General features: G+C 41.7%; 1 protein-coding gene across 7 annotated transcripts in view; it reads right to left on the reverse strand.

Moving 5' to 3' along the window:
* Positions 1 to 13531, reverse strand: part of BMPR1B (bone morphogenetic protein receptor type 1B) — a 362086-nt gene that overhangs the window by 317960 nt on the left and 30595 nt on the right. For 3 of the 7 annotated variants that reach the window (XR_012904029.2, XM_014576299.4, XM_025187492.3), the window contains exon 1: positions 6436 to 6717. The exons of 2 other annotated variants lie outside the window; for them this stretch is intronic. The gene's annotated coding sequence lies outside the window, so the exon portion shown is untranslated. Of the gene's footprint in view, positions 1 to 6435; positions 6718 to 13531 lie in introns of those variants that run through there. 2 more of the 7 variants (XM_006111945.5, XM_075929628.2) reach the window with 1 other exon arrangement.

The raw sequence follows: 13531 nt of genomic DNA on the forward strand, positions 1-13531 counted from the left end.
ACAAAAAAATTAAGATCCTAACAACCACATGGATTCAACTTATAACAACAAAGGAACAAGAAAGCATCATGAACTTTACAGTGTTTTGAATTCTAAGTCAGACAATTTTGCAATAGACGTTAGTTTATAGTAGTAGCAACTGCCATCTGCGTTTATCAAATACCCACTGTGGTTTCACATCACATCAGTGTGCTGAGTTTTATTTATGTATTCATCTGCAGACAGTACACGGAAAGAGAGAACTTGCAACCTATTTACCACAATTAGTACATATTTAGCTTAGTTAGATCTAATAGGGATAGACTGGAGCCAAATCAGTGCTATGCCATAAGTAGAATACGAGTGTAAGTAGAGTAGACGCTAACATCATGGTCTCATTTAATAAAAGCCCAACCCTGAAATTCTTACCCAGACAAATTCTCATCAAATATAGAGTGTACTGTATTGATTGCCAGAGGGAACACATTTTTTATTTTCAGCAAATTTCACTTCAAGTCAAGATAACTTGTAATAGCTGGGTTACAAAAGGTATGTGTAAAGAATGGCTTGTTTGCTTTTCCTTAGATTAACAGGGCTCTGATAGTGTTTGATTAAGGCCTCTACAACTCCTATTGAACTGATGCTCTGTATCACTGGGATTTTTTTCCTTTGAGCAAGGCTTGCAAGAGCCTATTCAAAAGGTGCACACAGAAACACAACTTCACTTCTCACTAAAGAGGTGTTCAATGATAAGGTGAACAAGGTTTTCAGGAGATACCTTACTAAGCAAGTTCCAAGATTTTACAAAAAGTTATATATAAAACATACCTAAAACAAGTTAAAAGAACATTAAGGTTATAAAATAAAGCACTGAAAAATAAGTAAATGCCAGAATTAAAGCTGCCCCTGGAACCTGAATTTGGGAAGGGGGCGGGGACAGAGGCAGGCAGGCAGGCTGGATAATGATACCCTTGCACAGCATTACATGGGAAATCTTCTCAGCAGAGACAGGAAGAGAGCATTGCACAGAACCCAGTTTTCCAATGACCAAGTTCAATTCCTTAAACAAGTGCCCGTTTTCTTCTTGCAATCCTCTGCTTTATTTCCTGACCAGCCTGCCTAATGAATGAGGCATGGATCCTGTACAACAGAATGTATGTTCATGTTATCTTAAAACCTTGAAGGTAACCCTATGTAAGGCAGCTGAATTAAGATTACATAACATTTAGATTTAGCCTGTTACAGAGAGAATTTCAGTCTTCAAATGTAGATGATCATTGTTCAAGGGTTTTGGTTAAGCTCAGTTTCTAATTAATTTACTGTTAAAGCATTCAGTTTATATTTAGAAAAATAAAGCCTGAATAGAAAACCAACTAGGGGATTTGGATTGTAGAAGACTACCACATTGATTTATTGGGCTCTATTGCACTCTTGAAATCTTTCAGAAGTAAAGTGTATATGAAGTCTTCCAAAGACAATTTTGGTACAATACAACCTATGTTATCTGGCACACTCAGGGATTAGGACATTCCAGTTATCTAAAAATTCAAGTTATATGAGGGTCCCATCAACCTAGGAAAACCCAATGGACAATTATAGTAAAACTCAAATTTTTAATATTGGTAGTTTTGTAGTGAGAGGCAGCTGGTCTCACATTTCTATTTTGAGTTAAAAATGATTAGTAGTACTGAAATAAAAAAACTGTTAAGCTATTCGTGGTAAACCGAGCCAGGCCTGTGCACCTGAAGACGTGACAGTATTGTGGCTGGGGGCAATGGCGGTTAAAGTTTTGTGGTTAACAGAGTGTCAGATAAAGGTTTCACTGTATTTGTCTTATTTAAGGAAAATACATTTGGAAACCTAAAAGCTTACAGAGGCCTTAATATTTAGGCACCTTTAATTTCATTAGCTTTTACAAACTTTAACCACTTCTCCCAATTTTCTCGTCTTGGCCATTTTTTTTTACAAGTTGTTTTAGCATCTCTCTCATCAACAAGGATACTTAGCAGGCCCTTGAATGCATTTGCTAAGAAAGGCAGGACCTAACCTATATCAACAACACATAATGCAAGATGTTTTCTGCTTCAAACATTGCTAACCAACCAAACATGCAGAGCAATAGTGAAACGATCAATAACCTTACAAGATTCTTCAAGCTGTGCAAGGACTTAGACTGCTCAATGTATCAGTTCTAAGAATGATTCCCCACTTCTTATTATTTAGATCGATGATATTTTGGAAAAATAGACATAGCAAAGTGTTCCTTTAAAAATTATGTCAGGAAATGTTGTCCATCAGCTCATAAAGCAGCAGATATCTTCAAGGTCTGCTTGACCTTTGCAGCATTATAGGACAATCTTTACACAAGGACGAACTGTTCTCAAACAATTCCTCCAGTGTACAAGGCACTGATCTTTTCGTCAACACTTGGCATGCAGGTCTTCTTGTTCTACTTCTTTTTTCCTGAAATAAACTATTTATTATGGACAGAATCCCAGGGCAATGAGCAGCACAGGATCCCATTCCAAACTCAAGGCTGGCTTTCTGGATCTCCTTTTCAAACCTTTACTTCCAAAGTGACTGGGAATGTAGAGTGACTTTTTGCACCAGTGATCTTATTTTGGCAGTAAAACTGATCTTCATTTGTGCAGGGTTATCTCCCACCAACTGAGAATATGAGTTCCACCAGTAGAAAATGAAAGTGTAAGTAAAGCTTTTATTTCGATAGAAAAGAACACAATATTGGATGAGATCTCTTCCCTTTACCTATATTTTAATACCAGTATTTTCTGTGAATTACACATGAATGGAAACAAATTATTGTTACTGAACCCTCTGGAAGTCTACAGTTAGCATTAGAGCAATTGGTTTTCCCTTCCAAGTCAGAAAAGAGGAATTCTTTGGCCATATTGGAAACCTGAAGAGGGTCAGCCAAAGTCCAGATAGTTGTTGTGAACTACTGAAGTATATTAAATTATATTATTGCCAAAAGACCATATAATCAACACACCTCTCCTTTCTTTGAAGGCAGATGCCTACAGAGGAAAAGATGCATCTACAGAATCATAGCTAGTCCTACAAATGCCCAACATCTGATCTTGTACAGCCGGCAAAAATGTTATAGAAATAAATGGCCTTCAAATTTAAAACAATAAAATGGAAGAATTTTCCTGTTTACCAAACAGTATTTTGATTTGCAGATATATTTGAAGGCAGGATCGGGGGTGGAAGACATTGTCACAGCATTGTTAAAGTTTAAAATGCAGCTCATTAGAACCAACTGGAAAGCAGGAATGTGAGATAGCATGTAATTTACTAGCCATGTAACCACACAAAATTTTAGCAGTAACATAACTTAGAGGCAGGGCCAGCAGCAAGTGCACTCCTAGCCCCACTCCCAGGGAGCCCTGTGCCACGCCGTGCTGCTGCTTCTCTATCAGAAGCAGCAGTGTGGGGTGGCAGACAGAGCTGGTAAACAAGGGGAGCTGGTTTAAAAATTGGCTTCCCCTGCAGACCAGGGAAACAAGGGGAGCTGGTTTAAAAATTGGCTTCCCCTGCAGACCGCCTGCTACCCCACTCTCCTGCCTCTCATACAGAGGCAGCAACAGCCCTGGAAGTAGGGTTGCCAGGTGTCTGGTTTTCTACCGGACAGTCCGGTTTTTCCACCCTCTGTCTGGAAAAAAAATTCAGAAAATACCAGACATGAAATGTCTGATATTTTCTGTTTTTCCGGTTGGGTGCCGGACAGAAGCCTGCCAGGAGTGGAGGGGAGTGGCTGGGAGAAGGGCCGCTGGGAGCCTGTGGTACCATGCAAAAGCCTGATGGGTGTGGAAGGAGTGGCTGAGAGTCCCAGCCACTGCCCCGCCACTGCCAGGCTTCTGCACATGACCAGAGGGAGTCCCGGGCTGGGAGGCGAGGCTGAGATTGGCACCTTGAGCCTCTGGTTGCATGCAGAAGCCGGGGCGGGGGGGGGAGAGAAGGGGAGTGGAATGGAAGGCAGGGGGCAATCAGCACTGGGAGCCTTCAGCTGATTTGGCTATGGGTGAGTCAACTTCCCACCCATGGTCAGCCCTCCCCCATCCTGCCATTGTGTTGCCCTGGGGTCTGCCTCTCTCTGCTTTGGGTAGCAGGTGGCTGCTTTGCAGAGCAGGCTCTGCTGCCTCCCCCTTTGTTCCCAGCTTGGTGGCTCTGGGTAGTAGCCACACAGGATGTGTGTTCAGTGTTGGTGGGGTTTTTTTTGCGCTCCACAAATTTTTAGCCCGTGTGTTCAGTATTTTTTGGGAGACCATCTGGCAGCCTTACCTGGAAGATGGCAGTCCCTGTCCACCGGGGGGTGGAGGGGTCTGAGCTCCCAGCGTGTAGAAGCTGCCCTGCAGCAGCAGCCCCTGTACATGGAAGTCTAAGCTCCCCACAGACAGGGACTGCTCCATCATCCCATGGACCAGCTCATCTGCAGGGAGCTCGGACCTTCCGCAGACAGAGTCTGTTGCCATAACGCAACCTCTGTCCATGGCAGGCCCAGGCTCACTGCAGACAGAGGCTGCTCCATAGGATGCCAGAGCAGCCTCTGTTCGTGGGGAGCTCAGAACCTCTGCGGACAGGGACTGCTACGACGGAGCAGCCTCTGTCTGCGGCGAGCCCAGGCCCACTATGCACAGAGGCTGCTTCACAGCAGCCTTCCCTGCCCCCCACTGCTGCCTCTGATAGAGGCAGCAAAATGGAGTGGATCCAGTGCTTGTGGGGAGCCTGTATGTCTGCTTAAGCATTTGCTGGATTAGAGCCACAACCAGTGTCCTAAAATCTACCAAGTAATTTCTGACACAATATAAATCAGGTCACCACTTGGAGTGTAATGCCTGTTTGTAATCGATAAAGTGCTAATTAGCTCAGAAGTTGCCTGTTTGAAAAACTCTTACCCCATGTGACGGCCAGGATTACGAGGAGCAGGGGTTCTTAAATTGGAGCTCTCTTGGTTTCTACAAGAGGGCGCTAATGGCAAGGCATTCTCCATGAAGAAAAGAGTTTCTTTGGCTGGAGAAGTTTCAGAGGGATAACCATGTTCCTCTGTTTCAGCAAAAACAATGAGGAGTCTATGGCAGCTTAAAGACTAACATATGTTATTTGGTCACCAGCTATCATGGGCTGGAACCCACTTTGTCAGATGCATGAAGTGGAAACTTCAGATGGGCAGGTATATATATGCACGTGCAAAGATGGGTGTGTTACATTATAATGCGGAGGACTGATGCCAATGAGATCAATTTAATCAGGGTAGATGTGGCCCACTCCCAACAGTGGATGAGAAGGTGTGAACACCAAGATGGCTCATCATGCTAAAAGGGATACAGTCAGAGTGCCATGCATATCATGCCAAGGGTCATGACAGTCTTGACTGAAAATTATGTTCTTAAGGACTTGGAGTTAAAGCAGGTCACCAGAAGGTGACATACCTTGGAGATGTTCCTTTCAAACAGAAGGTAATTGATACCTATTTTCCTGTCTGGCCATTTGTGTAATACACACTGTGGCATACACACTGTATCCCTATTTGCATGCTGGGCCAGATGCCAAATGAAAGACTGCAAAATCTACAAGAAAGGAAATCGATAGGAAGATACAGCACAGGGGTATTCTTTTTATGAATAATGACAAATGGACTGGTCTGGTATATATTGGAGTGCAAAGAGATGCACTGTATCTTTCACTAAGTAAGCAAATTAATAGATGTATATCTCATGAAAGAAGGGCCATAGTCAGCCTGGCTACAACATGCCTCAGGGATTTTGAGTGGACAATACTCTGCTAGACATTAACTCTAGGCTCTAGAATGCATGCTATGATTTTATTATGTACATAATCATTTGTTTCCAATACTTTTGCTTACTACGACTTGAAACACTATGTTTTGTGAAAGAAACCTAAATTTGATTATTTCTATTTAAACAATCGATCTACTGTGTGTTAAGTGAAGTGGTGATTGGAGGTGGAATGGGTAAGTTGAGCCATTCTGGTTCTTTAGATGCAGTGAATCTGTGAATGCTTCATGAGACCAGGGGAGTAGGAGCTGGCACTCTAGGGAGATCTCAGAGGGCTCGAGGGTTAGCATCTGCTAATCACTAACCCGCAGAGTGACAGTCGGACCAGTGATACCTAGCAGGGAATGGTTGCATTGCCAGGGCCAATAGGGTTCAGGTACTGACCCATGGCAGGTACAGACAAGGCTTCCTTATAGTAAGGGCAGGTGGTAGTAACGAAGGTCCTCAACTCTGGGTAACCTCACAAAACCTCAAAATGGTTCTCTTCATTTACATACAACACTCTAGCTGAGTCTCCTATCATTTGTGCAAGCAATGTATAAAAAAAATATATCTGCAAATGAAACATACAACTATTACCCTAATTCTAAGTACAGTAATTAGAAGGGGGGAAAAAAGAAACACTTTGTTCAGTACGTACATGCAGGTATTTGTGCCTGAACATTTCTATAATTACTCATCAAGTCTTCATCACCGTTTTCACCAAGATACTTTAATTTCATTGGGATTCCACAGGAAAGCACAGGCTACCAGTTCCTTTTTTATGGTTCCCTCTCTCATCTGAAGGAAATAAGCAATCCCACCGAGCGTCCAAATGAATAAATGGTTATCCTTGTCATAAGTTCTGTTCAATATTTTAAAACTCTTCAATGCAATGTTGTGTGCCTAGTTACTGTAGCAACACCTGATGTAAGTTCTAGAATGTCTTTCAGCTGTTTAAATCAGTTAAGTATTACTGTTTTGGAAATGCATACCTTAAGTAGGAAAAATAGAAACCTGTTAGACCTGTTCAAGTTAATTTTACCTTAAATCCTTCATCACTAATAAAGGACTGTTGGCAGCATATTTAATTCCTTATAGCAGATATTTTTAATTAAAAAAAATACAAAACTAGTAGTTATTCAGATCTGCTCTATACCACTTACAAAAAAAACAGATTTCACAAGTTAATTATGAGAGAGGTGTAAAAGTAATATGAAATCTTCTCGTATATCATTTTTCAGAGGAGACCTGTGATGGAAGGCATTTCCTGTAATTCTGTACATGGCATAATATTCAAGACTACACTATAAACTGGTATGATTCACATAGAACACTGCATTTACAGCTTCTCTATCATAAAATACTTATAGTCTACAACACATAGGATATGGAGATACAAACCATTATCTGTTTCTCCACTCTATACTAGTTTTACACTTGTGTAATTCCATTATAAACAGTGGTGTAAAAGAGAGTTAAGAATCAAGCCACATATCTCTTGCATAAGAATATATTCCATAACACTGCCAACATTACATTAACAACACTATAGGTAAGATTGAAAAGTGTTTTCCAACATACAAGAACTACTCCACTAAGTCATAACTGTGGCAAATTACTCTTAAAGTGAAATTTCCCATGTTTGAGGACAAATTTTGTCTACTTAATTTTGACTAAGATTTTCAAAATATAGCTTGGCGATTTCAGTTTTACCTAAACATGGACTAACTTTGCTTTATTTTTAAATTACTTCTCACAGTGTCTAAAATGAAAATGATATCCCACTCACATCTACACACATACATACACATGTGCATGGTGGCATGACTATATAGGTGATATAAACAGCAACTTCATTTTCATAAAACTAAAATTTGCTTGCCCTTATACTGCTGTACTATGCGGGTGGAAGGAATCTTCCTCTCCATATAGCCTTCATAAGGGACTGCACCCCATGGAAAAGCATGACTGGCTCAATGGAGGAGTAAGCTGCACACTGTAATGGCATACTTGTGGTAGTAAATCTTGTGCAAACATGCTGAAAATAAATGTATAGACATTGCTTGGACATCCTAACTTGGGCTGTAACTTGGACTCTCCATCAACGCATGCACAGCTCAAAAGCTTGAACTCCAGTCAGGATTGTAACTTCAACGCAACATCTACACAGATTTTCAGGATGCTAGCGGGAGCAGCTAGATTTGGACTCAGCCAGGAGACTCCCTCTCAGAAACAATGTAGAAATATCCTAAGACAGTGGTCCCCAACACGGTGCCCACGGGCACCATGGCGCCCGTGGGGCCATCTGTGTGTGCCTGCCAAGTGCTCGGGGCTGGCCTGGCCCCGGGCACGTGGCGCACGGTAAGCGCCGGCCCCAGGAGCGCCGCAGATTGGCTGCCCCCACTCTGGGCACGCGGCGCATGGGGGGAGCGCCAGCTCCGGGCGCGCAGCACTTGGGGAGCGCGCCGCGCTTGGGGGGGGGGCCGGCCCCGGGCACGAGGCCCTTGGAGGGGGCACTGGCCCCGGGCACGCGGTTATGGGGGGCCCCGCCCCGTCCTCTGGCGCTAGGCGGATTAACGGCCACGCCCCCTGGCGCCCGGCAACCTTAAATAGTTGGGGACCACTGTCCTAAGAGGTGTGGCAGTAGGCCTGCCACACCTGCATTCTGGCAAGTATTGAAGGAACGTCTGACTCAACTTAAGACTCAAGCAGCGAGGAGTCCTGTGTACCTTATAGACTAACTGAAGTGTTGGAGCATAAGCTTTCGTGGGCCGTTAGTCTATAAGGTGCCTCAGGACTCCTCTCCACTTTTGCAGATTCAGACTAACACGGCTACCACTCTGATATTTAACTTAAGACTCAGTTAGCCTCAGGATCTCTTTCCTCTCCCACATACACTGGAAAGATTATTGGTCAGAGAAAGCACCAAGTTCATCTCAATACAGCTGGGGAACAGAAAAGTCTTAGTGAGAGAAACGTGCTTGTTGAACTACCACAGGGCATCAGACTGAGACCAGATCTCATCAACTTATATATCCATTTAAACATATGTTTAAACTCATGTTCTCTCAAACAGTCAAGCCAGATAACACTGAGGTACAGCAAACACAAAACAGTACAGCAAAATAAACCACAAGCACTCTATAACTGTCAAGTAACCTATACTTAATTGGACAAAGTCCCTATGAACTGTTATATTAAAACTGTTCAATTTAGCTAATAAAATATATACTATGTTTTCAGCTAAGTCATCTAAAAACTACATGTTTTCAGCCATCTAAGTACTAAAAGCCCACTAAATGCAAAGCAAAGGCAAACACATAACATTACAGATACAGTATTTTACATTGTATGTGGCTCATCAAGCAAACTACAATTAAAATCTCTTTGGCAAGATGATTTGACTTGTAGGAGATGAACAGGAATCGATCAGATTTGGGAATAGTTTAGTAGTCCCTTTTCATTCAGGTTCTGCTCACAGTTCCAGAGTTCCTGAATGCAACACCTAAAATGATCAGCACTTACACTATGTTATGAATGTCATCATTAGGCCTCAATATCAATTCTCCACTTGTATGAAGTGGGGCAGATTTTATTTAAATGCTCATTTTAAGATGACATTACCTTGGCTTATATTTTCATGCAAATGACTTAATGAACAGGAGAAAAAGCAGGGATGCACTGGAGGACAACATGTAAAGAACTACATCTAGAGATGCTCCTGCCTCCACTGAGCTTTTATGTATATTGAAAGAAGGAGAAAAGAACTGAACAATTGCCAAACATGCAGGGATAGACAAAAAAAAATCTGTAGTATCACTTCCACATCTGCTCCTTACCCCTGTGCATTCTTTGTGATGTAACCTTTATTAAGGATAGACCTGCACACAAACATCCTTGTCAATTCAATCAAAAAAAATTAGAATGGGTGATATACAAGCAGGCAGAACAGTCCTGTTGCCTCATCATCATCAGGTTGGGGTAGATTACGTCAGTCCCCAAAAATAGTTACTCTATGTTACTCTAAAATGGAGATAAACAGAGAATCAGGAAACAGTAAAAAGGTCGCTCCTGGCCCATAAACTCTCGCTATAAAATTCCCATAGGGGCAGCTGTTTTAGTCTGAGACTTAAAAAACGAGTAGTCCAGTGGCACCTTAGAGACTAACAAAAATATATAAAATCATGAGCTTTTATGGCTCAAATCCACTTCATTAGATGAACTGGGCTGATAGCAGCAGGGCCAGAGCCTAAGCCCAGGGCCAACAGGGCCAAAGTCTGAGCCCCAGAGCAGAAAGCTGGGGTCAAATGTAGCGCTTGCAGCAAGCAGTGTCAGCAAGCCGGGTGGTCGGGGGCAGGTGATGTTCCCTAGCCTGGTAAATTCTCTTGTTTGGGACCCATCAGGTCCCAATGGGGCTGGACCAGAGAGTTCCAACCTATGTATAGTAGAACTTCTCATTTATAAACTAATTTGGAAATTGAGTAGTCCATAATATCACAAAGTTAATACAATTTCACATCTCAAATTTGCAGAAGAGAATGGTGTATAAATTGCAATATGATGCAGTGCATCTTTTTTCTTATTCCTAGAATCAATGCATTGAAGGCATAAGGTTGTGAAGTATCAATTTGTTATTCGGCATCTTTTTCACTGTATGTTTCTTCCCAATCTCCCTCCTTTCCCCCATACCCTGAACCTGGTCAGGAAAAAAGATTCCTGTAACTGGTTATTCATAAATCTAAGTTTAATTAAAAATAAAGTTTTGCAGAAAACAGTAATCTCGTGTTTTGTTTTTAATATAAAAAAACCTTCAAAAATTCCCAAAAATGTACAAACATAATGGATTTTGAGAAAAATTATATTATCTGCAAACAAAAGTAATTTATGATTTTCCCTTTACTAGTCTAACTCCTTGTAGATCTGGATTATTATACAGCACCCGTGCCAGAGGTTTTAACAATACATTAAATAAGAACTGTGATAGAGATGCAGCCATGTTAGTCTGGTCTAGTTGAAACAAAAGACAGTCTTTAAAGTGCTACATAGTTCTAACAAGATGGTTTATTAGGTGATGAGCTTTCGTGGGCCAGACCCACTTCCTCAGATCAATATGTGGAAGAAAATCGGCACAACCATATATACCAAAGCGATACAAGCAAAAAAATGAACGCATGTGAAATTGACAAATCAAAGTTTAGAACAGAGTGGAATTGAGGGGGGAAGGTTAGTGTCTGTGAGGTAATGACTTAGGGGAGATAATAGGGGAAGTTTCTGTGATCGTAGGTGGAGGCAGCGAAAGAAAGCCTCAAGGTCACCACAAAATTGAATCCAGTTAGTGGGGGAAGTGGGGCAGAAAGAAACTTCCCCTATTATCACCCCTATGTCATTACCTCACAGACACTAACCTTCCCCCCCTCATTCCCACTCTGTTCTAAAATTTTATTTGTCAGTTTCACATGCGTTCATTTTTTTGATTGTATCACTTTGGTATATATGGTTGTGCCGATTTTCTTCCACATATTGATCTGAGGAAATGGATCTGGCCCACAAAAGCTCATCACCTAATAAACCATCTTGTTAGTCTTTAAAGTGCTACATAGTTCTGTCTTTTGTTTTAAATAAGAACTGTAAAAGATACAGTCCTGTAAGGACCGTGAAGTGGGGCTCATGCCATTGGCAAAAAAGCTGATGTTCATAGTGATCCACAAAGGGAAGTGATCCAATACTGGAAAGTTCATTTAAACATTGGACCAAGAATAAACAAAATAGTATTACTCAGATGAAGAGTGAAAGTTCAAATTAATCCCACCACTTACCATTTCTCCTGTAATAGGAAATGTTTAAAATGAATATCCAATGCCAAAGCTTAACACAAAGTTTTTATTCATCGGGATAAAACTTTACTCTCCTAAAACAACCTCTCAGTAAACTCCTTGTAGTTAGCATGATTTAGTACAATAATTTCTGCCAAAATTATAGGAAGAATTACTCATACACTTAATAGGAATTACGTGGATTTTCTCTTAATAGGTACACCTTTTAAAGCAGAGGTAAAACTCAAACTAAAAGCTACCTTGGTCCCTATAAAGAAGGATCAAAACATTAATTTGCCAGGAGCCTTTAGGCTACATATAACCAGCATGCAAATTTCCCTTAAAAATATATTTATTTTAATTCTGGTAAGAAATTCCTTATGGACTGGCCTGGAGTGTGAAATCACCTATTCATCCAGAAAACACAGAGCTAGATTGTGCCCACCTTATCCGCATATGGAAAGGACCATCCTTGAAGCAGGGGTCCCTGTTACCACCCAAGTCCACAAACACATATATACAAAACTAAATTTGTGTCAAGAGTAGATTCAAATACTAAAATATTTGTTCTAAAAAAACCCAACAACAATCACATTTAGAAGGGTCAGTTGCACTTCTAGAGACCAGAAAGTGGACAGAAGTGCATTCCCACAGATACTAAGCCTTGAACTAGGATGGAACCACAATTCTCCCACTTACCTCCATCAGACACCCCAATAAGTTTCTGTTTGGGTTTCACAAAAAGCTCAATAACTACCTTCCCTCCGGAAAGTGAGGGAATCCTTTATATCCAGATTCTCTTTCTTGTATCCAAGGTGACCAAACTGTGGCGCAAGAATCACATGTGGGTTTTTTTCCAACCCTCTCGCAACCCTCTCCACCTCCCATTCTCCATTTACCAGACTAGGGTCAGGAACCTCAGGACTCTTACCTTGCAGCGAGTGATGAGGTTGGAGCATCCGTCCAGAAGAGAGAAGGTTGTTGGCATTTTAGCCCTGTAAGACACATCTGCTGAACTTCAGAACTTCAACAGAAATGGGGCTGAAGCCCAGAGCTCTGGCTTCCACCAGGTGCACCTATGCTCTTGAATTTCTGAAGACTGCCATGTGTGGCTTAAAGGACAAGAAGTTAGACCATTCCTGTAATAGGCTTTTGTCACTGATTGGACAAATCTACACTGTATGCTCAGCAGGACATTAAGCCATAGTCTGCAGTACCGATGGCTCTTCCATTACCCCACAACAACCTTCAAGCTTTTATTCAGGGAGATGGCTTATTTTGAGCCATTCTCTCTTTCTGATAGCATCCTATTAAAAAAAACAATCATAGAATACTAGGACTGGAAGGGGCCTCTCGAGAGGTCATCAAGTCCAGTCCCCTGCCCTCATGGCAGGACCAAATACTGTCTAGACCATCCCTGATAGACATTTATCTAACCTACTCTTAAATATCTCCAGAGATGGGGATTCCACAACCTCCCTGGGCAATTTATTCCAGTGTTTGACCACCCTGACAGTTAGGAACTTTTTCCTAATGTCCAACAAAACCCAGTTATGCACCCACCTTATAGTAGCCCCATCTAAGTTGTATTTACCTAGTTTATTGATAAGAATATAAAGCTAGACCGTATAAAACACCTTACTAAAGTCTAGGTATACCACATCCACCGCTTCTCCCTTATCCACAAGACTTGTTATCCTATCAAAGAAAGATATCAGATTGGTATGACATGATTTGTTCTTTATAGAATCATAGAATCATAGGACTGGAAGGGACCTCGAGAGGTCATCGAGTCCAGCCCCCCGCCCTCAAGGCAGGACCAAGCTCTGTCTACACCATCCCTGACAGATGTCTATCTAACCTGTTCTTAAATATCTCCAGAGAGGGAGATTCCACCACCTCCCTTGGCAATTTATTCCACTATTTGACCACCCTGACAGT

This window comes from Pelodiscus sinensis, chromosome 4 (genome assembly GCF_052426305.1).
Source record: "Pelodiscus sinensis isolate ZL-2025 chromosome 4, ASM5242630v1, whole genome shotgun sequence".
Taxonomy (NCBI): Eukaryota; Metazoa; Chordata; order Testudines; family Trionychidae; genus Pelodiscus; species Pelodiscus sinensis.